Below are 22,302 nucleotides of genomic sequence, written 5' to 3' on the forward strand. Positions count from 1 at the left end.
ACTTTGAAAATCACTATTATAGTAAAATTCAAAACCTGATTTATAGACAGATTTTACATTCTCATTTATAATGCATGTAAATAAGACTCTTTGAGTTTCTTTTTTCTAGGATTATTATGTATGTAGCTAATAAGTATTAAATAGCACTTGCTTTATAAAACTACAGACTTGTTTTATTTTTTAAGTATCAGCTGTTAGTAAAAATAATATTTCAAATTATGAATGATTTATAATAGGTCTTCTCTTTAAATTTTCTATATCATTTGCAGTATTGTAAAGAAACAGGTGCTTCTATAATCGCTGAACCTGAGAAACTTACCCTGGATAGAATTTCTATTTAAGTATGAACTGATTAAAATGATGTCATCTTTTATTTCCTACTTAATGATTCTATATTTTATCTCACAGAAGTATAAACTAGAAACTCATCATAAAATGAACTTTAATTTGGAACTTACTGTAATATGGACTTGAAAATAACATAAATTATGTTCTTAGGTAATCAGTTTCAAACATTTATTGAAGTTCCATATACCCATCATCATAAGCCCTCTTCAATCAGAAAAGGAAGATATTTGAAGGCCACACACACACACACACACACACACATACATCCCAAAGAACAAAGGCCTGAGATACTAGTGTTTGTCTGTTTCTCTGTTTCTGTGTATATTTCTTGCTTATACCACAATACTGACTACTGATTACTAGCCATGTGCAATGTCAATGCCAAAGAGATCCTTGGAATTTTTTTTTTCTTTTATAAATAGCATTCACCTTGCCCAGTGAGGATATAAGAGTGATAATTTTTTATAATTGTACCTAATATAAATGTGAAATTTTAGGACTTTTTGCTTTAATGAAACCTACTGTGGAAATGTGTATGTGGTGGGATAGATAAGAAAAAAGTTAGAGGTTAACAGTCATCAGTGAGAGCAAGCCAAGAAGCTGGCTCAACTGAGACCAGATGGCAGAAAATGCTCTCCAAATCCAGAGACGTTGCAAGAAGCAAGAAAGAATGGAGAGAACTATACCATAGAAATCAATAAAAAAGAAACAGCAGTTTGTGAATCATAGAGCCTAGTAGCATAGTATAAGCCTGACCTACACTATGTAGTTAAAAACGGAGCCAACATTTATAAAGCATATGCAAGAATTCCCTTAGGACATGTTAGCATTGATGACCATCAAATAGTTTCTCCTTCTGTAGCCACCAAAGTATTTATAAATAAATAAATATATGCCTCTGTGTGTTTGTATAGACATATTTGAAACTAGACTCTGTAGGAAAATGCAGAAATAAAAAAGGTAATAAGTTATGTTCTTAGTGCCATAGAAACTTACTAGTTAGTTCTAAGATACAAATGCAAAAACTTACGTGGGTATATGCCAAATTGAACAATGTTACCTGGGAAATACTCTCAGAGGCAATAATGATGGATGTAGAAAAAGGTTTCACATAGAAATCTCTGAATATTGATTGCATATATTGAGCATTTAGCATCAATGGGAGATTCCAGGAAGAAAGACATCTAAGGGTTAATTTTCCTCCTGAGTTTTACTATATGATACATTCCGTAGTATCAACTGATTAGGAGAGTTTGTGTAGTTTCTAAAAGTTCTGATTCATGATCCAATGGTGTGAGAACCCTTTTCCACATCTGTATATGTCCCTCATAAGTTTTTCTCAGAATTGGAGGTTTGAGTATTAGAGGAAAAAATTAAAATGTAGTAAAAATAGATGAAAGGGTAAAATTTAAAATCAATTTAGTTTGATCTATTTCAAAAAGTTATTTATAAAGTATTTTTAAATGTATCTTAAAAAGCTATGAAGGTAGTGATTTTATGTATTTTAAAGCATGCTTTAAAAGACAGGATAAAATCTCAGGAACTCTGAACTGTTTGGAGATGATAATGGCAGAATGTCTATATTTATTTTAAGAAAAAAATACATTTAGGGTGCCCAACTGGCTCAATCAGTCGAGCATGCAACTCTTGATCTTGGGGTCATGAGTTCAAGCCTCATATTGAGCCTTGAGCTTACTCTAAAAAAGAAAAAAAATGGCAAAGGTAGTATTATATCATATTTAATAGCATGGATTTATGGAAAAAGAAAAGATATGAAACATCAAATCTCGACATTAGGGCACCTGGGTGGCTCAATGGTTGAGCATCTGCCTTTGGCTCAGGTTGTGATCCTGGGGTCCTGGGATGAGTTCTGCATTGGGGTCCCCACAGGGAGCCTGCTTCTCCCTCTGCCTATGTCTCTGCCTCTCTGTCTCTCTGTGTCTCTAACAAATAAATTAAGTCTTAAAAAAAATCAAGACATTAAATGTGTATCTAGGAGATATTCTGGATGCGGCGGGGGCGGGGGGGGCATATGTGGGAAAAGAACCAAGAAAAATGGAAGACTGTTTCACAGAGATAAAGAATGGAAGGTTCAAACAAAAGCAGGTTCTTTTGAACCTACCAAGTGCTAAGCAAAATAAACTTTAGTTGCCTAATACTAAGTACATCATTATGAAATTAAAGAATATTTATGCTAGAGAGAGGCTCTAAAAAGCTTCCAGAGAACAAGGAGAGATTATCTCCAAAACAATGATATTTGGAATATAATTAGCCGGTGATTAGTGACAGTGGATTCTAGAAGTCAGCAGAACAGTGCTGTCAAAAATTTAAGGAAAATGATTTTGAATCTAAAATTCTGAACCTATGCAAGCCTTTCATAATTTGTAAATTGACAATAATTTTAGAAATACGAGGAGTCAAAAAAGTTTATATACTGTGAATAATTTCTTAAGAATTATCGAGGATATTATCTAGAAAATGCAAAAGGAATACCAAAAGAGAAAAGCATAGTATGTATGGAAACAGAAGATCTAACCTCTAAAAAAAAAAACCTATAATGACAGCTATCAGCAGACATTGAAAAGCTAAATTTCAATTGGTCTGAAATTAGAGTGAAATTCTGCAAATTATAGTGAAAGAGCTCAAAGAAGTATGCCTTCAGGAAGGAGGTAAATTCTATTAAATAGACCTTGTAATTAAGAAGATGGAATATCTGAACAATATATTAAAGAAATCATAATATATTTTTATTAATAAAAGATGAGGGATCCCTGGGTGGCGCAGCGGTTTAGCGCCTGCCTTTGGCCCAGGGCGCGATCCTGGAGACCCGGGATCGAATCCCACGTCGGGCTCCCGGTGCATGGAGCCTGCTTCTCCCTCTGCCTGTGTCTCTGCCTCTCTCTCTCTCTCTCTCTCTGTGACTATCATAAATAAATTAATTAATTAAAAAATTTTAAAAAAAGATGAAAAATTATACAAACTCCAGATAAGTATCTCTGTAAGAAGACTTGATCTAAATATGAAGCAATTTAATTGGCATTAAAATCGGGTATAACTAACTTTGCTGAGCTACATTTTATTTTGGTTCTTTAAAAATAAATATGATAGAAGTTTCAAGACACCAAGAAACAGAGACCAGTCTAGTGTACCATTGCTTCTCCATAAAACAATGATATACAAGTCAGAATAGGCTAGCATATGCCACTGTAATAACCCTGCAGTCTTCTGACTTTTAGCACAATAAACATTTATGTATAGTTTTATCACAGATGGATGCTGGTCAAGTTGCCCTTCTGTGTGCCTTCCTGCAAATGGCGACTCTGAGAACCACCCTCCTTCCATTATGTAGATTCTGCAGTTTCAGAGTTCTTGATTTTGAATGATCAACATGAGAAATAGAATGTGCAGGACATTTTAGGGGCCTGTCCTAGAAGTGGTATCTATCACTTCTACTCATGTTTCATTCAGTTCCATGGCCAACTGTAGGAGCACATAGATATAAGTGAATGTGATTAGTTTCAGCCACAAATGTGAGGCAACATTATATTATCTGTATTGTTTGATATCTTGTTATCTAAGGAAAAAGTACCAAATGGCCAGACTCGGTTAGTTTTAAGGGAACAGCAAAGAGTTTGTTCTTAACCTGTCACAAAGCTTTGCGTGGTCTACAGGGAACTCTTTAAAACAGACAAATTACTTTAATCTTTTATTACTCCTTGGGGCATAAATTATGAGCCATGATATCCAATCACAGACCTACGGTCACATTTGAGACAGTGTTACTGTGCAGATCCCTCTCTATTCTTTAATAAGAAATTAAAAAAAACCTCACAAACATAACATTTGGATAAAATAAGATGTTTTACATGAATTCCACATCTTTTTATCTTATTGGCCTCTCATTACAAAATGTACAATGTTTCTTCTGGAAGTAAGGCAAACAGATTTTACCAAGACATATTAAAAATATATAGTTTTCAGTTCCAATCTAATTTGTTTCTCATGAAAAAGAAAAATATTATTGGTTATAGTGAGTGTTAGGGAACCTAATCTCCCAAGTCAGCATAATTTTGAGCAATTGTAAAAATAAGTTATTCTACCTGACATTGAAAGTTGCAACGTTCTCCTTTGGTGCATAGAATAGCGTATTTTTTCTTCTGGCCCAATCACTTTATGTAGTTCTAGTATATGATGTGTAAAAAACCACCAAATTGAAAGCAATTTGTTGAATTTCAATTCTTACAATCTGTAGACAAAGCACAGGAGAATTCATTACAGTAACAGAATAGAATATAAATACTATAAACTTTGATGGTGTACAAGTAAAAAGAAGTACGTTAAGGTGTTTATTTATTCAAGTGTGAAGACTGGGAGTAAAGTTTGTTTAAAATTGAAGGTGGAAAGTAAAGTTTGTTTAAAATTAACACTAACTACAGATTAGAACTGGAATGGAAGGTAGCAAATAGAATTAAATTATAACAACTTAAATGGAAGATTGGGAGAGGAGATAAGTAATGGTTATCAATTCATTATTTTTATTGGAAAGAAAACAATATGTCTAAATATAATAAAGATTATAGCCATAAGCATATTATTCTGATTTTGATTAAAAATATTAAACGGTGATGAGATCTGACATTGAGGAGATGGGAATGAGGATAAAGGACAATTTCATTTTTGCATAATAATTTGTATCACTTGATTTCTTTTTACCATGTGAATGTCTTTTACATGTATTACATTTATAGCCAAAGTGGCTGCAATTATAACACCATTGGTGAAGTACACAGCACTGTCCTAAACACACAATCTTTTTTTTTTTTTTAACATTTTATTTATTCGTGAGACACACAGAAAGGGAGGCAGAGATGTGGGCAGAGGGAGAAGCAGGCTCCCCCTGGGGAGCCTGATGCGGGGCTTGATCCCAGGACCCCAGGATCATGACCTGAGCCAAAGGCAGAAGTTCAACCACTGAGCCACCCAGGTACGCCAGACACCCAGTCTTGATATGGATTCAAACATGGCCATGTAATACTAAGGCATCTCGCCCAAGATTCTATCAGATACGCTAATCATTTCTACATTTTTGTCATTTTTTTGCCCTGTTTAAATGCCTCTGATAAGAGAAAGCTCAATGTTTGTAAAGATTGCATTCTTTCTTATTTAGCTCTAATTATGAGTTGGTCCTTCTCTATTATGCATCAAAAGCTATCTCATTTCAACCTTGCCCATTTATTTTTGAGTTAATTACTGAGAAAGTAATATTTGAATTAGAGGAGATTAAATATTAGAAATTCAATTTATAGAAATATTTTTATCGCAAAAGTGGCAATAAAATACATCTATACAAATTATACCAGTTTGTTAACAATTCACTAAATCCCATTTAACCACTATAAATGAGCACCAAGGGATGCATCAAGTTTGTCATGTGGTAGAATCATTCTCCCCCGTTAACAATAATAGACCTTATTATTAAAGTGGACTATGATCCGTGAAGAAGTGCCTCCAGCTTATTTTAATTTAGTACAAAATTACTTCTGTTACTACTGTAAGGACACACAAAACTAAGAAAGGACTAATTTAAAACTCCATACTGTTGCGAATACCTGATTCTTTATGAGAGATTTATGTCACTGTGTATCTGTTTTACAAGATTTCAATAGTATAACAAAGACTCAGTAGTATCAGTCTTGTGTCTTTGTTATTATAAATTCATAATCCTTATTTCCTTGTTGGAACTTTTTTTTGTTGCCTTCTATTTGATGTTTTTATTACAAAGACAACTGAGTATGTCAGTGGCATTTTTATCCAAATAATACATGTTTACAGATTTTAATACTATTAACCCTTGAACAACACAGGTTTGAACTGTGTTGGTCCACATATACATATATAGTTTTCAATAATAAAGTCTGGTTCTGTAAGTGTATTTTCTCTTCTGTATGATTTCCTTACTAATGTTTTTTCTCTAGCTTACTTTATATAAGAATACAGTATTAATATATATATATATATATATATATATATATATATATATACAAAATGCGTGCTAATTGGCTGTTATTGGTAATTCTTTCAGTCAACACTTAGTATTAGTAGTTAAATTTAGAGGAGTCAAAAGTTATATGTGTGGGTGCTTGGGACCTGCAGTCAATTAAGCAGCTGACTCTTGGTTTCCACTCAGGTTCTGATTTCAATGTCTTGAGGTAAAGCCCTCCTTCAGGCTCCAGTCTGAGCATGGAACCTGCTTGAGATTCTCCTCCCTCTCCTTCTGCCCTCTCATTCATGTTCTCTTTATCTCAAGAAAATAAATAAATCTAAAAAAAAAAAAAACAACAAAGTTATATGTGGATTTTCAATTCTGTGTGAGGTCAGCACCCCTAATCCTCATATAAGGGTTAACCATAAATCTGTTATAATACAGCCATTATAATATATTTGTAAAGAGAAATGTAAACATAATAATATGAATAATAGTTTTATAAGCAAATTCTCCCCTGTGCAAATATTTTAAATTCCTTCCAAGATGAAAGAGAACAAATTCAAAAAATTATGACATAATCTCTTGCCTCAATATGTAGGTGAGACTGTGCCATGGTATGTGTGCCTAAACCTGACCCTGAGTACCACATGGTCCAGCAGCAAGGCAGCTTGCAGCAAGGTGTATAGTTTCTACCACCTGAAGAAGTTGTCCTGAGCCCCAGACAAAAGGCTGCTGTCCCACAGTTCCTGTGGTCCAGTCTGTTGATGTCTCAGGACTCTTACCTTTCAAAAGCAACTAGACAGGGCATGTACACACCCATAGACATACACAGGCTCAAGTTTATGACATAAAAATCTAAATATCATTAAAAATTTCTGGTTAATAAATTTTACCACCCCTACAATTTTTCGTAAAATAGTCAAAATGCTATGTTTATTTAGACAAGAAAGAATGCATCTAAGAAGGATAATTTCTCTTTTTCAAAAATAAAGGGATTCTGAGAAGATGGCAGCTGTGGAGAGGTAATTTTCTAATCTAACAGCCCTGTAAAAATAAACAGATGGACGGCATCTACAACAAAACTAGATGTAGGTTATCCTCACTAATGACAAAAATAAAAACAAGCAATGCCAGGATTCCAACCCAGGCAGCTTCACCCTAGAGCCCAAGCTCTTACCAACAACACTATGCTACAAAATCTATGTGAAGCTACCATCCTAGCGTTTTCATCTTCATAGGCTTCTATGGTTATCATTGTGTAATGATAATGCTATTTTGGGAGAAGAAAAGGGATTATTCACTTCTTGGTATATTCTAGACACAAAGAAAACTAAGCTTTTTAAAGGCAGCATTCCCTTAGGATTGTCACTTATCTATGTTTGTTTGTTCATTTCTGTTCTCCTCCCCCATCTCCAATAGTGAGTATTGGAATCAGATCTGTGATACTCTAGAAGGAACTCTGGAGGCACATACTATTATATAGTATCAGAAGAAAGTACAACAATTTACTTGATGGTGAGAAAAGAATCGGTTGAAAGTGACCAAACCCAACAATTTAGAGCATGAATTCTATATTTTGCTATGCAGAGAATTTGAACATAATTATATACAAAACCCATAAAGGATATATATGGAATTCTGCTGGTTATAAAATTATAGTGACCTTTTTTTAATACTTTATTTATTTATTCCTAAGAGACACAGAGAGAGAGACAGCCACAGGCAGAGGAAGAAGCAGGTTCTCTGCAGGGAGCCTGATACAGGACCTAATCCCAGGACTCTGGGATCATGATGCGAGCCAAAGGCAGACACTCAACCACTGACCCACCCAGGTGCCCAATGGTGACCTTTTTAAAAATATATTTATTTATTTATTTAGAGCAAGAGAGAGAGAGAAGGGGGAGGGGCAGAGGCAGAGGGGGAGAGAGAATCTCAAGCAGATTCCCTGCTGAGCATAGAGCCCAATGCTGGGATTAGTTTCATGACCATGAGAACATGACCTGAGCCAAGATCAAGAGTCAGACGCTTAACCGATTGAGCCACACAGCACCCTGGTGATCTTTTATTAGAGAACTTTAACCAATATAGATAAAAGATTCTGCATCCAATATTTTCTTCTTCCAGGAACTATATATTCCTCTTTAGTGCCTCAAACCTTCCATTCCTTGATTAGTTTTCATTATTGGTTCTTGGTCTGCATTTCAAGAAAGTAAATCTCACTTATTATGTTGTTGGGGAGGAAAAACTTCCTCCACCCTTTAGGATCCTTCTAGCTGGACTAAGAATTAAATTGATATGAGACAGATCAACAGGAGATAATAAAATTTAATAGTGTATGTATAGGGAATCCATACAGACATGGAAATTCCAAAGACATGCAGGCAACTTGATGCTAAGCTAAGGAAAGATGTAGGGGTCTGAGGATACAAAAGAAGGAAAGACCATTAGGAAAAAGGTGAAAGGAGATGTTTCAAAACCATAGGTTGCCCTAATATGCAGATGTTTCTTAGGTAATGAGGAATCTGTTAATAGCTCTCTTCCTCATACAAGCAGAAAGTTGAAAGGGAGGTAAAGAGCTTTTTCTGAATCTTCTGGGTTTTGATTGCTTTTAACTCACAATGATTCTCATGTGAAAGTGGACCATCTTGGGGCAGTCTGCCCTTGGCCCCTACAATGTCTTGCTTTTACATGTAAAAAATCATCTACTGTCTGCCTGCCTTAATAGTACAAAAATAGTCTTTTCATTTTCAAATTTGAGCCCTCTCTGTCCGTAGTATCCTGACAACAATCTGCCTTCATTTGCCCTTAGGAATGATGGTATTTTACTCTGGTGTCTTTGGCAAGAAGAGTCACTTACACTTCGGGGCCTAACCTGAACATAGACTCTCTCTTGAGATATTTCCTGTGTTACCCCATTAAACACCTTCCTAGCAACAGTACATTAGGAGCATTATTTTTCAATTTACTCACTCACAAAGCCATTAAGGCAAATGAAAACATCAACATGAGTTTTCAGTACATTGTTTCTTCTCACCAGACATGAAGATTCTGGATGTAGAGTGTCCTTAGGGACTTGGGCAGTGTAGTGACATCAAAAGTTGGATTTATGCATCATGAAACTCTGAGAAACAAATGTCAATGCGACATGCCAGAGGATGCCAGATTGGCAGCAGGTAGATGATCAGATTTTAAATCCATAGTGCAAACCAGGGTAGGCAAAACGATGGTTCCTGGGTTGAAGACAAGCAATATAAACACCATGAGGACTTAATGATGGAGAATTTCCAAGAAGACAGTGGTGATGAGGTGGTGATTTCCAAGAAGAATGTGGACAAAATAGCACACAGCTGGGAGCTTGTTATCTGATTCAAAAGTATTTGGGTCCTGGAGATCTAGAAGTGTTTATGCATGAGCAACAGAACAGACATTGTTGCAGTTTCCTTTTTCCTTTGACTCCTTACAAGGAAGCCATTTGATTAGGAAGATACCAGGTTGAGACCTTTAACTCGAGAATTCAAATTCTGATTTGGAAAGACAGTTGAAAAAATATAATTTTGAAATATGATAAGTCAATATTAAAGTATGATGATTTAGCTGTACCTTTCTTATAAATTACTCTTGATAAATTCAAGATATGTGTGTATTATGTAACCTTGAAAATACTGCAAATTTTGGTTGTTCATATTCAAAACTAAATTTGAGCAGCGGAGTTTTGAAATTTGTATATCTTCCAAAATGCTTGATAATTTTCAAACATAGCTAAGTTCATGTGAAAAGAAGGATTTGGATATTGACCAGTATAGACACATCATGAAACATAATAATCACTTTTGTCTTTACATGGAAGAAAGAGTCTCTTGGACTCCATATTAATGCTAAAAAATGTCAGCCCTTCCCCGAGTCTCAAAACCAGACTTAAAAAAATTATTTCCATTTATAAATATATACCAGTTATAAAGCATTTGCATTTGAATAATAAATTTTAATCTTCTAGAGTCAAGTAAAAACAGAGACTTTGAATCAAAGATATTTAAAAAAATAACTTATAATACATGTTTCTTTTGGCCTAAACACTAGTAGAATAAATTTAGTCACCATAAACATATTCTTTAAGTGCATATGTTCAATAATAAGAATTTGTTTTAATTTAAATTTCAATTCATTCTAAAATTTATGTATGGGGCAGAAGTAAACATTTCTAGTTAGTTCTGAATTATCATCAAAAGCTTTTTCTCCTCACTAAATCCTCATTAGTTTTGCCACCACTCTAATGTCCTCCTATCCTGCTTCATACAGGAACATAGAAAGCTACAGAGTCTACCAGATGGGACTCGCTTTAATGGTCTGTTGAAGAATGGGCGGCAGTCCTTTCCCTCCAGGATCTGAACAATCTGCTGTGCTCAGCGGCCTGCATTTTGACAGCTAAGGAAGTGAGAGGCCAAGATCTGAATTACATATCGAGTGAAAATCGCATACCTGGCAAGATGGCACTGAAAGTGCCTGCTGAGCTATTTGAGTCAGCTGTCGGAAAACAGTGATGTTGTTGGAAACATGAGTGCTTGACTTTTAATCGTAGCTATCTGCACTGCTTTCAGCAAAAATAAAGACTGCACCAGTATCTCTCCCTTGGCCGGATCCCTACCTCAGCCCCGGCAAAGGAACAAGAAAGCATAAAAGGAAAATACAGAGCAGCATCACAGATGATAAAGCAAGCTTTGCATCAGGGCAGAAGACAGAAGAGTACTAGGAAGTACTTCTGAAGTATTGCAGATAAAATAATACATGAGAGATACCTTGTTGACAAAAAAAGAAAATAGTGGATTATTATTATTCTAATGTAATCATAGTAGTACTTGTCTCCCGAGGAGATATATTCATACTATATCAGCTAGGAAAGAATATTTCTCTTTCTCGTAAAAGAACATGTGACACTGTAAAATAGCATTTGGGCCATAAATATGACCTTTCTGGTCATTTGTTAAAAACTTGAAATAATTATTTTGGTTCAACACGAATAATAATTTGTGAATCTAAAGCCTAAGTAAGCCTTGAAAGGACAGTTACACGTTTGTTCAATTTCAATCTACACAGATTTTTGTCACTGTATCCCATAAAAATAAACATTAATTAATGGAACTTATGGATTGTTTCTAGTTAATAACATATAGCTACATAGTTCCTGATTTTAGTTCTTATCTAGTGATGATTCACACAATTGTCTGAGTAATTCAACTAAAGTAAGATTAAGAGAGTGAATGTAGTGGGAAGTTTTCAGACTTTGAAAGAAGTTAGAAATATACATGTTTAAAATCTTTGCTCAACTGTTACTCGGTGGCAATTTAATTTACATAGGCTTAATTTCCTCATTCATAAAATTAGGCATTTTTTGGAGAGATTTGTGAGAACTAAAATGATAAATTTTAGGTCCTACACATAGTGAATGTGCTCAATATATACTACATGGTAGCTATTACTATTTTGTAGTTGCAGTGTGGAAGTAGACACCATGGTAAGAAGGTGTATTCATTTTATATTGTTGCTCTGACAATATCATACTTTTAGCAGCTTAAACAACACATTTTTTTTAATCTTCTATTTTTGAATATCACAAGTTCAACACAGATTTCACGGGGCTAAGATCTAAGTATTATCAGAGTGTTCCTTTCTAGAGGCTCGATGGGGGGATCCATTCTCTTCCTTTTTCCAGCTTCTAATGGATGCCCACATTCCTTGGCTCATGGCCCTCTTCCTTCATCCTCAAAGCCAGCATGTCAGCTTAATCCCCTCCATGCTACTGTCTCTCTGGCCTTCACTTTTGCCTCCCATTTAAGTATCATCCTGATTTTATTATTCCCATCCATGTAATGTAGGATAATCTCTCTATTTAGTGTCAATTTATTAGCAATCTTCATTCCAGCTGCAACCTTAGTTACCCTTTGCCATGTAACTTAACATTTTACAGCTTCCAAGGATTAGGACACAGACATCTCAAGGGACCAGTACTCTGCCTACCATAGATGGCTATAGATGAAGACAATGCCTAGATTGTCCACATACAATGTCATATATGTGATTCCAGTAGTCATACTGATTGTTTATGTTGTCTGAATTTTTCTTGAGGAAAACAATTTGATTTAGCAATAGCCTGGAGCCTTACAAATTACATTTCTGCTTTCTTCTTTTTGTGACTGAATCATAATTCCATGTTCTAGTGATGTGCCTGTATTTACCACCCATCAATAATAGGCTTATTATAAACATATATACCCACCTAAAACATCTGTCCTTTCTTAGTATAAATCAATATTAATTCCATTTTGGGACTTTCACCAGATCAAAAGGAGGAGATGAATATAGCTTTTTCCTTACTTTTTTTTTTTTTTTGACCTTGACTTAAGCAAGCCTTGGGGAAAAAGGAAATCTATTTAGTTTATATATTTGACACTTTAACAAAGGATAAATTAAAAGTCAATCACTTTATTTCTAAGTGGAATGAAAAATAAATTTTAGCTGTTCTTCAAGAAACATAAGACTATCCTTTCAATATTCAAAATAATCTTCATTAACAGTGATGTGATTCATAAGCATAATAAAAAGAAATAAGATCTGTCACAAATTTTGAAAACTAAATGACTTGAAGGATATTATGGAGGCATTCACTTATAGCTGGGAAATTTCCCTCCTAGCAACTTCTGTCTTCAGGCAAAAAGCAACAGGCCACAATCCTTGTTCTTTGCCCATTGCAAATAACACCTTGAAACCTCTCTCTAGCTTTTTATGCAGGTAACTTTGGCTAATAAAGAAAGGCCTCTCAGATTGCTTCACCAGATGCATTAACTACACAGCCCTAACCCAGAAATTGATCAAAATCCACAACTCAATCTTTGGAGTCTGAAAAACTCTGTAGTCTGACACAACTACAGCCATTTGGGATACTGATTACAGAGAAATTTTTTCAAGTCCCTCAAATTTATTTGATTTTTCCACTTAGCCATTAAAAGCCAATAACCCAGGGTAAATTAGATTTAGACATTTTGTCATTCTCCTCTCTGGATTAATGTGACTTAGTAAGATAAATAAACAGGGTTGTACTTTTGCTTCCTCAGTTGGGAGTTAAGCAATGGCTATAGGATTCTTACAGGATCCTTTGAGGAAAGGCTTGATGTCTTTAGCTCAGTGCTTATCAAAAGTAAATAGGCATATAAATCACTCTGGAATCTTGCTGAAGTGAGGTTCCTGATTCAGTAGGTCTAAATTGGTGCCTGGGATTCTGCATTTCTGACAAACTCATGGGGGAATTTACAGCAGACCTGCCAGCAATAATATTCAGTCTACCAAATCCTCTTCTATATAGATTTCTTTACTTCTCTTTCTGTTACATATCTTTCATGCATTTCTTTCTTCCCCAGCTCTCTCCACAGCTTCAGTAGTCTTATAAGATATATTCAATTTAGCCAATGGATTTCATAACCTAGTATGGATTATAACATATATATTAATCAAATATTTTCTCTATTTAATATGAAGGAAATATGACTCACCTCTACTCTTCTAAAAAGATGAATTTTCTTTGTGGTTTGTTTTGTTTTAAATCTGCTCTCCAAGAATTCCTGGCTTTAATCTGTATATTACATTATTTTTTCATCTCTTACTCTGTTAATTATTTAAACCAGATTTATATTTTTCCTACTTTATTTTTTCTAGATTTATTGAAATATAATTAACATTTTAATTTAAATAAATTTAGAAAAAATAAATAAATAAATAAATAAATTTAGAGTATATAACATTTTAATTTGAATAAAGTTAGAGTATATATATATATATTTATCATGATGATTTGATACATATATATATTGCTAAATGATTACCACAATAAGGTTAGTTAATATCTCTATCACCTTATATAATTACCATTTGTGTGTGTGTGTGTGTGGTGAGGACATTTAAGATCTACTCTCTTAGTGACTTTGAAATATATAATGTAATATTGTTAACTATAGTTACTATAGTATACATTTATTCATATTCTAAGTGGATATCTGTACCCTTTGACCAACATCTTCCTATCTTCCCCCACTAGTCCCTGGCTACCACCATTTTGCTCTCTATTTCCAGAGTTTCTAAGCCATACAGACTAGAATATGTACTTTATATCATGCATTGTACTTAACCCTGGGAATAAATAACGAATAAGTCTACTTTATTGTTTTAATGATTTGCTACCAAGCACAAAAAACAGTCATATTCATGAAGATGTGCTTTTTTTGCTAGTCATGATTCTATTTTTATAAACCATTAAACAGAGGGATGCCTGGGTGGCTCAGTGGTATAGCGCCTGCCTTTGGCCCTGGGCGTGACCCCAGAGTCCCAGGATCGACATCGGGCTCCCTGCATGGAGCCTGCTTCTCCTTCTGCCTGTGTCTCTGCCCCTCTCTCTCTGCGTCTCTCATGAATAAATAAATAAAATCTGTATAAACCATTACACAGAAATCAGTTCTTATAACATTACAAATTCATTCCAGAGTTTAAGGAGTTTATTTCCTTGTTTGCCTTCAAAATCTCTAGAGATATATCCTTGACCTCTTCTAACATTGTACTTGTCCCATACAAGTGTAAATGGTTAGTACATATTGAAAAGACTGTAGGGAAGGGCTATGCTTTCTTTCCATTTTGGATACATATTCGCCTTAGATAATATCTACCTACTTGATCATGTCAGTTTAGAACTATAATCCTCTATCCTGTCCTCATAGCAAATCATTAATACTTTTTTCACCTGACTATAGTAGCAGATTAAATCTATACCTCCCAACTGGATCCTGATGCCCAGAAGAGATAAACATCATTCATCAGAAGAGCCTTCTGACTCTCACCACTGGTGCAGAATTCCCTCCCCCATTCTCCAATCCATGGTCTCAGCTAGATTCGGGATGTTTAGAGTATGTTGTTCTGAGAGACCTTTGAGAGAGCCCCTCACTCATTGCACAAGGAGCTTAAGAGTAGGGAGATGTAAGAAGAGAAGGCCTATATGGACTTTGGATCTGTAATGTCAAGATTCATATCCCATCTTCACAACTTACTTTTATATGATGTTGGGCAAGACCTTCACATTTTCTCTCCCATAGAGGTGATGACAATAAAAGTTCCTATCACACAGAGTGTTTGTGATGATTATTCAGTTACTGAAAACACATATGAGTGACTGACACATAGTTTGCACTTTAAAGCAATGCTGTAGGGATGCCTGGGTAGCTCAGCAGTTCAGGGTCTGCTTTCGGCTCTGCATGTGATCCTGGAGTTCTGGGATCGAGTCTCACGTCAGGATCCCTCCATGGAGCCTGCTTCTCCCTCTGCCTTGTCTCTGCCTTTCTCTCTGTGTGTATCTCTCATGAATAAATAAATAAAATCTTTAAAAAAAATAAAGCAATGCTGGTTATCATCAGGAGACTCATGATAGAGGTGGTTATTTTTTCATCTATACATCCTCAATGCTATTTTTTCATCTATACATTCTCTATGCTATCTCTTCATTGCCCTGAACTCTATTTCTTAAAATGCTTGATTTTCTGTTACTCTTTTCCATTCTTTGTAAAAACTCTATTGTATTTGATAAGATTTGTGATACAGAGGCATATATTTCCATCTTTTTCTCAAGCAAAGCAACCAATGCATATTTAATGCATAGTTATCATATGTATAAAGATTCACATTCAAATGAACACTTCTTTTTCTATGCCCATGGTTAGAGTTGCCTTTAGTTTGAAATATACTGTATTTGGTTTCATTACTTAACTTCTTAAATCAATTATTTACCTAACCTGACACAGCTAAATATCTTTTGGCCATTCTGATTTTCTCCCAAGTTCCAAGACATTTTGAAAGCCATATGCTTCTTGAACTATTCTGAAGTTAACTGTGTTTCAGAACAAAACTACAGCAATGAACAGAATTACATTATGTGACAGTCCAACTTCCATTTCTAAGAAATTACTGTGAGTGCACGTAATCTGCTCAATTCTATGCAGATTACAAACAGAGAAAAAAACATAGAAAGACTTAAGCATAATGCCTTTTTTTCACCTGTTTTAGGAAATGCTAGATTCATTTTTCAGGTGGTAGGATATATTTTTCATAAGATAGTGATCTCTATAATTCCTATTCATATACCAAGTTCATATCTTAGCAATCTATTAAAAATTACCAAAGGTAAAACATTCCAAAACTTTTTGATCAAAGCATTATGTTCAGATGTGTGATTAAAACACAGATCAAAGGTAACTTGTTTATTGATGCCCTTTAATAAAGTTATAATCACAAGTAGTCAATCTATTATCACAAGTCAATTATCTCGTGAGATATAATACAAGTACCACTACTAAAAAATAATAAAATACAGTAAGTTCAGAAACAAAAAATTTACTTCATTTGACTTGAGTATTAAAAGTGAAGCATATCTTGTCTTATTGTGCTTTGCTCTGTTGTGCTTTGAAAATACTGCATTTTTTACAAATGGAAGGTTTTTGTGGTCGCCCTACATTGAGCAAACCTTTTGGCAACATTTTCCCAACAGCATTTGTTCTTCATGACTTTAGACCACATTTTGGTAATTCTCACAATATTACAAATATTTCAAATTTTATTTTTAAAAATAAAATCCTTAAAATTAAAAAAGGTACATTCTGCAAGGTTTTAGCTGACATAGATGGTGATTCCTCTGATAGATCTGGGCAAAAGTAAATTGAAAACTTTCTGGAAAGGATTCACCATTCTAGAGGCCATTAAGAACATCAGTGATTCATAGGAAGAGATCACAAATCAACATTAACAGGAGTGTGGAAGATGTTGGTTCCCACCCTCATGGATGATTTTAAGGGGTTCAAAACTTGAGTGGAAGAAGTAACTACAGAAGTGATGGAAACAGTGAGAGAACCAAAATTAGAATTGGAGCGTGGACATGTGACTTATTTGCTGCCATCTCACGACAAAACTTGAGTGGATGTGGAATTGCTTCCTATGCATGAGTAAAGAAAGTTGTTTGTTGAGTTGGAATCTACTCCTGGTGAAGATGCCATAAGATGAATGACAGTGAAGGATTTAGAATATGACATAAATTTAGGTGATATAGCAGAGACTCCAATTCTGAAAGAAATTCTACTGTGGATAACATGCTGTCAAACAGGATCACGTGCTACAGGGAAACTGTAAAAGGAAGAGTCAATCAATGTGGCAAACTTCATTGTTGTCTTATTTTAAGAAATTATCACAATCACCTTTGACCTTCAGCAATCATTACCCTCATCAGTCAGCAGCCAACAACATTAAGGCAAGACCTCCACCAGCAAAAAGATTATGTCACTGAAAGTTTAGATTCTAGTTTCCATTTTTTAGCAATAAAATATTTTTTGATTTAAGGTATATACATTGGTTTTTTTTAGACATAATGCTATTTCATACTTAATAGGCTACAATATGATATAAACATAACTTGTATATGCATCAGGAAACCAAAAAAATTTATTTGACTTGCCTTATTTTGATGTTTGTTTTATTTGGTCTGGAACTGAATCCACACTATCTCCAAGGTGTGCCCATACATTGACATCTTTTATTTCTTAAGTGTTGGATGGAATTTGTCATTGGGGCCATGTAGGCATAAAGTTATATTTGTAAGGGAGACTTTTAATTATAAAATCAGTTTCTTTAATAAATGTAAGGCAAAGATTTCTATGTCTTTTTGTGTCAGTTATGGTGATAGTAAATTTATTTCTCTCCAGAAATTTGTCATTTCATCTAATTCACCAAAGTTATTGATAAGAATTATTCATTTCCTTACTATTTTGAATGACTTTTGGAACTATGTAATGTTCCCTTTTTTATTCCTGATATTGATTACTTTGTATACATTATTTTCTTAATCTACCTCAAGGATTTTCAGATCTACTTTAAAAAATTGGTCTTTGTAAGCTTTTTAAAAATTAAACATATAGTAAATACACAAATCTTAGATCCCTCATGAACTTTTTTACAAATGAATACCCTCATATAGCTACTATATCTTGTTCAGATATAAGATATTATCCATAACTAGAAGCCTCTCTCTTAACATCTACCAGTCAATATTTCTCCAAAGTGAATGTTACCCAGAATGAAGTGGGAAAAAAAGAAGGCTTGGCATTAAAGATCAAAATTGAGTCTCCTCTAGTTATCATCACTGTCTTTAGATAAGTCATTTAATTTCTCTAAGCCTCACTTTTCTCCATAAACTGGGATTATATTATTTGCCTTACCCTGGTCAGAGAAATAATGGGAATCCAACAAAAACATGTAAAAGTTCATCATCAGTAATTGAACAGATTCTTTACACATATATTATTATTAAGTGAAGCACTGACTTTTAAGACTCAAATCTTAAAAGTAACAAAATCCCTGTCTGTCAATTTTCTGCCAAATTTGTGCCTGAATCCAACTGGGCAGGTGGTGGTAATGATCTAGCTAGGCAGAGTCCCTCTATAAACATGTCATATCCAAAGAAATGGAAAATCCAATATATGATGTGTAGTAGTTCGTGAACTATAACAGTATTATAAAATGCTTTGTCAAGGTACTGATTCAAGCATTAGAAATTTGCATTCATTTTAAATTTACATACAGTAAAACACTTTTCTTGGTATAGAGCTAGCTTTTGATTCCATTAATTTTCTCTATTGTTTACTCAAGTTCATTTTTCCACTCTTATCAATGTAATTTTCATCTTTTTATTTACTTTTCTCCCTTCCTTCCTCCCTCCCTCCCTTACTCCCTCCCTGTCTGCTTTCCTTCCTACCTTCCTTCCTTCCTTGCTTCCTTTCTTCCTCTGTAGAAGCTTAGAACATTGATTTTAGGCATTTTTTTCTTTATTAACTAAGCACTTAAATACATAAATTTATCCCTGAGCACTACCTTTACTGTATCCCACAAATTTGATACACTGTATTTGCAATATTTTTCATTGTAAAATATTTTCTAATTGTAAAATATTTTCTAATCTGCCTCGAGTAATCATTTTATCCATAGATTTTATAGAACTGCAATGTTTAATTTCTAAATATTTGGGGAATTTCCAGATTTTTTTATTTGTATCTAATTAAATTTTCAGATGATGTTGTAAATAACATTGTTTTCCACATTTTCATTGCTAGAATATGAAGATTCGGTTAAATTTTATATATTTATCTTTTTTGCTAAATTCAAATGTTTGTTCTAGTGGCCTTTTCCCTCGATCAAGATTTTCTGTGTTCACATTAAGTTTTCTGAAAATAAAGACAGTTTTACTTCATTTTTCTAATTTGTAGATCTTTTATATATATATATATATATATATATATATATATATATATATATATATGTCATACAACCCATTTGGTGTAATTTTCACTCTTTTCAACATACTGTTTCATGGAGATATATATATATATATATCCCCTAAATATTACATGTACATTTGAAAAGCACATGTATTTTGTCTTTGTTGGATGGGATAGTCTCTATATGTCATTAGGTCATGTTAGGTAATAATGTTGTTCACATCATCTAGATTATTTCTGTGTTATTTTTTTTTCTTCTACTTGTTCTGTCAATTACAGAGAGAAGAGTGCTATAGTCTCTGACTCTAATTGTAGAGATGTCTGTTTCTCCTTTTGGGTCTGTCAAGTTTTGCTTCATGTATTTGGAAGCTGTTTTTCCGTGCATATTATTTAAGATTGTTATGTCTTCTTGATGAATTAATTCTTTTATCCTTATAAAATGTCTCTCTTCATTCCTGGCTATGTTCCTTTTCCTGAAGTTGACTTTGACTGATATTAATATATTCAGTTCAGCCCTCTTATGTTTAGTGTTTTCATGGTATAGTTTTTTTTTTATCCTTTTATGATTAACTTATTGTGTGTTTGTATTTACAGTTCATTTTTTTCCTTTCCCTAGTGAATACAATTGTGTGTTGTTTTCTAAATATCTGAAAACAGCTTTTTTATACATTTTCCCAGCTTTATATTTATCAACATTGGACAATATATCTGGTACCATTATTCCCTCATGGCTGAATGTCTTCTAAATGTTGTGTATATGGAATTAAGTTTTACACATTGTCACCTTCATGTTAACTACTACTCTACTTCCAGACATAATACTTTTATTATCTCTTGGTAATAATCCTTTACACAATGTATTCAGTTTTATGATTTTAAAAGAAATGAGTATTGCCTATATATAAACATTTATCATCAAGATGTATTTCTAAAAACTTCTAGGAACTAAAATACATATCTATTTACATACTTCAAATTAGAGCCACAATATGGATAAAAATCTAAGCTTCTTCAAACTTGAAATACTGGCAAACTGTGTGTACCAGCATTTCTTAAATGTAATAGTACATACCTCCAACATTGAATTTTAAGTTGGTGATTTTTTTCCAAATTTTTATCTAAATTCTAGTTAGTTAACATATGTATAATATTGGTTTCAGGAGTAGAATTCAGTGATTCATCACTCACATATAACACCCAGTGCTCATCATAACAAATGCCCTTCTTAATACCCATCACTCCTTTAGCCCATCCCACCTACTTTCCTTTATCAAACCTGTTTGTTCTTTATCATGAGTTCCTTATAATTAGCTTCCCCCCCATCTTTTTTCCCCTTCCCACATGCTCATCTATTTCCTAAATTCCACGTATGAGTGAAACCATAGGTATTTGTCTTTTTATGACAAGCTTATTTCACTTAGCATAGTACACTCTAGCTCCATTCACATAATTGCAAATGGCAAAATTTCATTCTTTTTGATAGAGTAGTATTCCATTGGATATATATACCACATCTTCTTTATCCATTCATCAGTCAATGGGCACTTGGACTCTTTCCATAATTTGGTTATTGTTGATAATGCTGTTATAAATTCCAGGATCCATGTACCCCTTCAAATTTTTGTATTTTTGTACCCTTTGAGTAAATACCTAGGAGTGCAATTGTACCCTTTGAGTAAATATCTAGGAGTGCAATTGTTGAATCATAGGGTAGTTCTATTTTTAACTTTTTTGAGAAACCTGCATACTGTTCTCTACAGTGGCTGCACCACTTTGCATTCCCACCACAGTGTAAGAGGCCCCCCCCCCCCCGACTCCACATCCTCACCAACCCCTGTTGTTTCTTGTATTGTTAATTTTAGCTATATTGACAGGTGTGAGGAGGTCTTATCGTGGTTTTGATTTGTATTTTCCCTGATGATAAGTGATGTTGATCTTTTCATGTGTCTGCAGCCATATAAGTTGATTATTAAAAATTGCTAGCAACCAATTCCCAAATGGAATACAATATTGATTAAGCATACACATAATATCAAAAACTAATTTCTTTTCATATATGATATTCAGATACACAGAATAAAGTCTCATTTATATAAAGAATTACATGGACTTTATATTAAAAATCGTAGTTATAAGGGTGTCTGGATAGGTCAGTCAGTTGAGTGGAGACCGGAGATCGAGTCCCACATTGGGCTCCCTGCATGGATCCTGCTTCTCCCTCTGCCTGTGTCTCTGCCTCTCTCTCTCTGTCTCTCATGAATAAATAAATAAAAATATTATAAATAAATAAATAAAGATGTTGCTGTGACAACCGAAAATAATTTGAAAAAAAAAAAACACTGGTTGGCAGTACATATACACATACACACATACAGGTACACGTTACATACACACATATATAGTGGGTGTGTGTGTATATATATATATGAATGTATGCATTCATAAGTATTTATAGATATACATAAATAGATAACAATCATTATTTTTATTTCAACCTATGAAATCATCCCCAAATTTTACTGAATATACTTATTACTACAAAAATTATCTATTGTGGATTATATACTATCTATGATCAATGAAAATGTGATATATAAAAACAGGTAATTGCACCTAATTAAT

Source organism: Canis lupus, chromosome 31 (assembly GCF_011100685.1).
Source record: "Canis lupus familiaris isolate Mischka breed German Shepherd chromosome 31, alternate assembly UU_Cfam_GSD_1.0, whole genome shotgun sequence".
In the NCBI taxonomy this organism is placed as follows: Eukaryota; Metazoa; Chordata; class Mammalia; order Carnivora; family Canidae; genus Canis; species Canis lupus.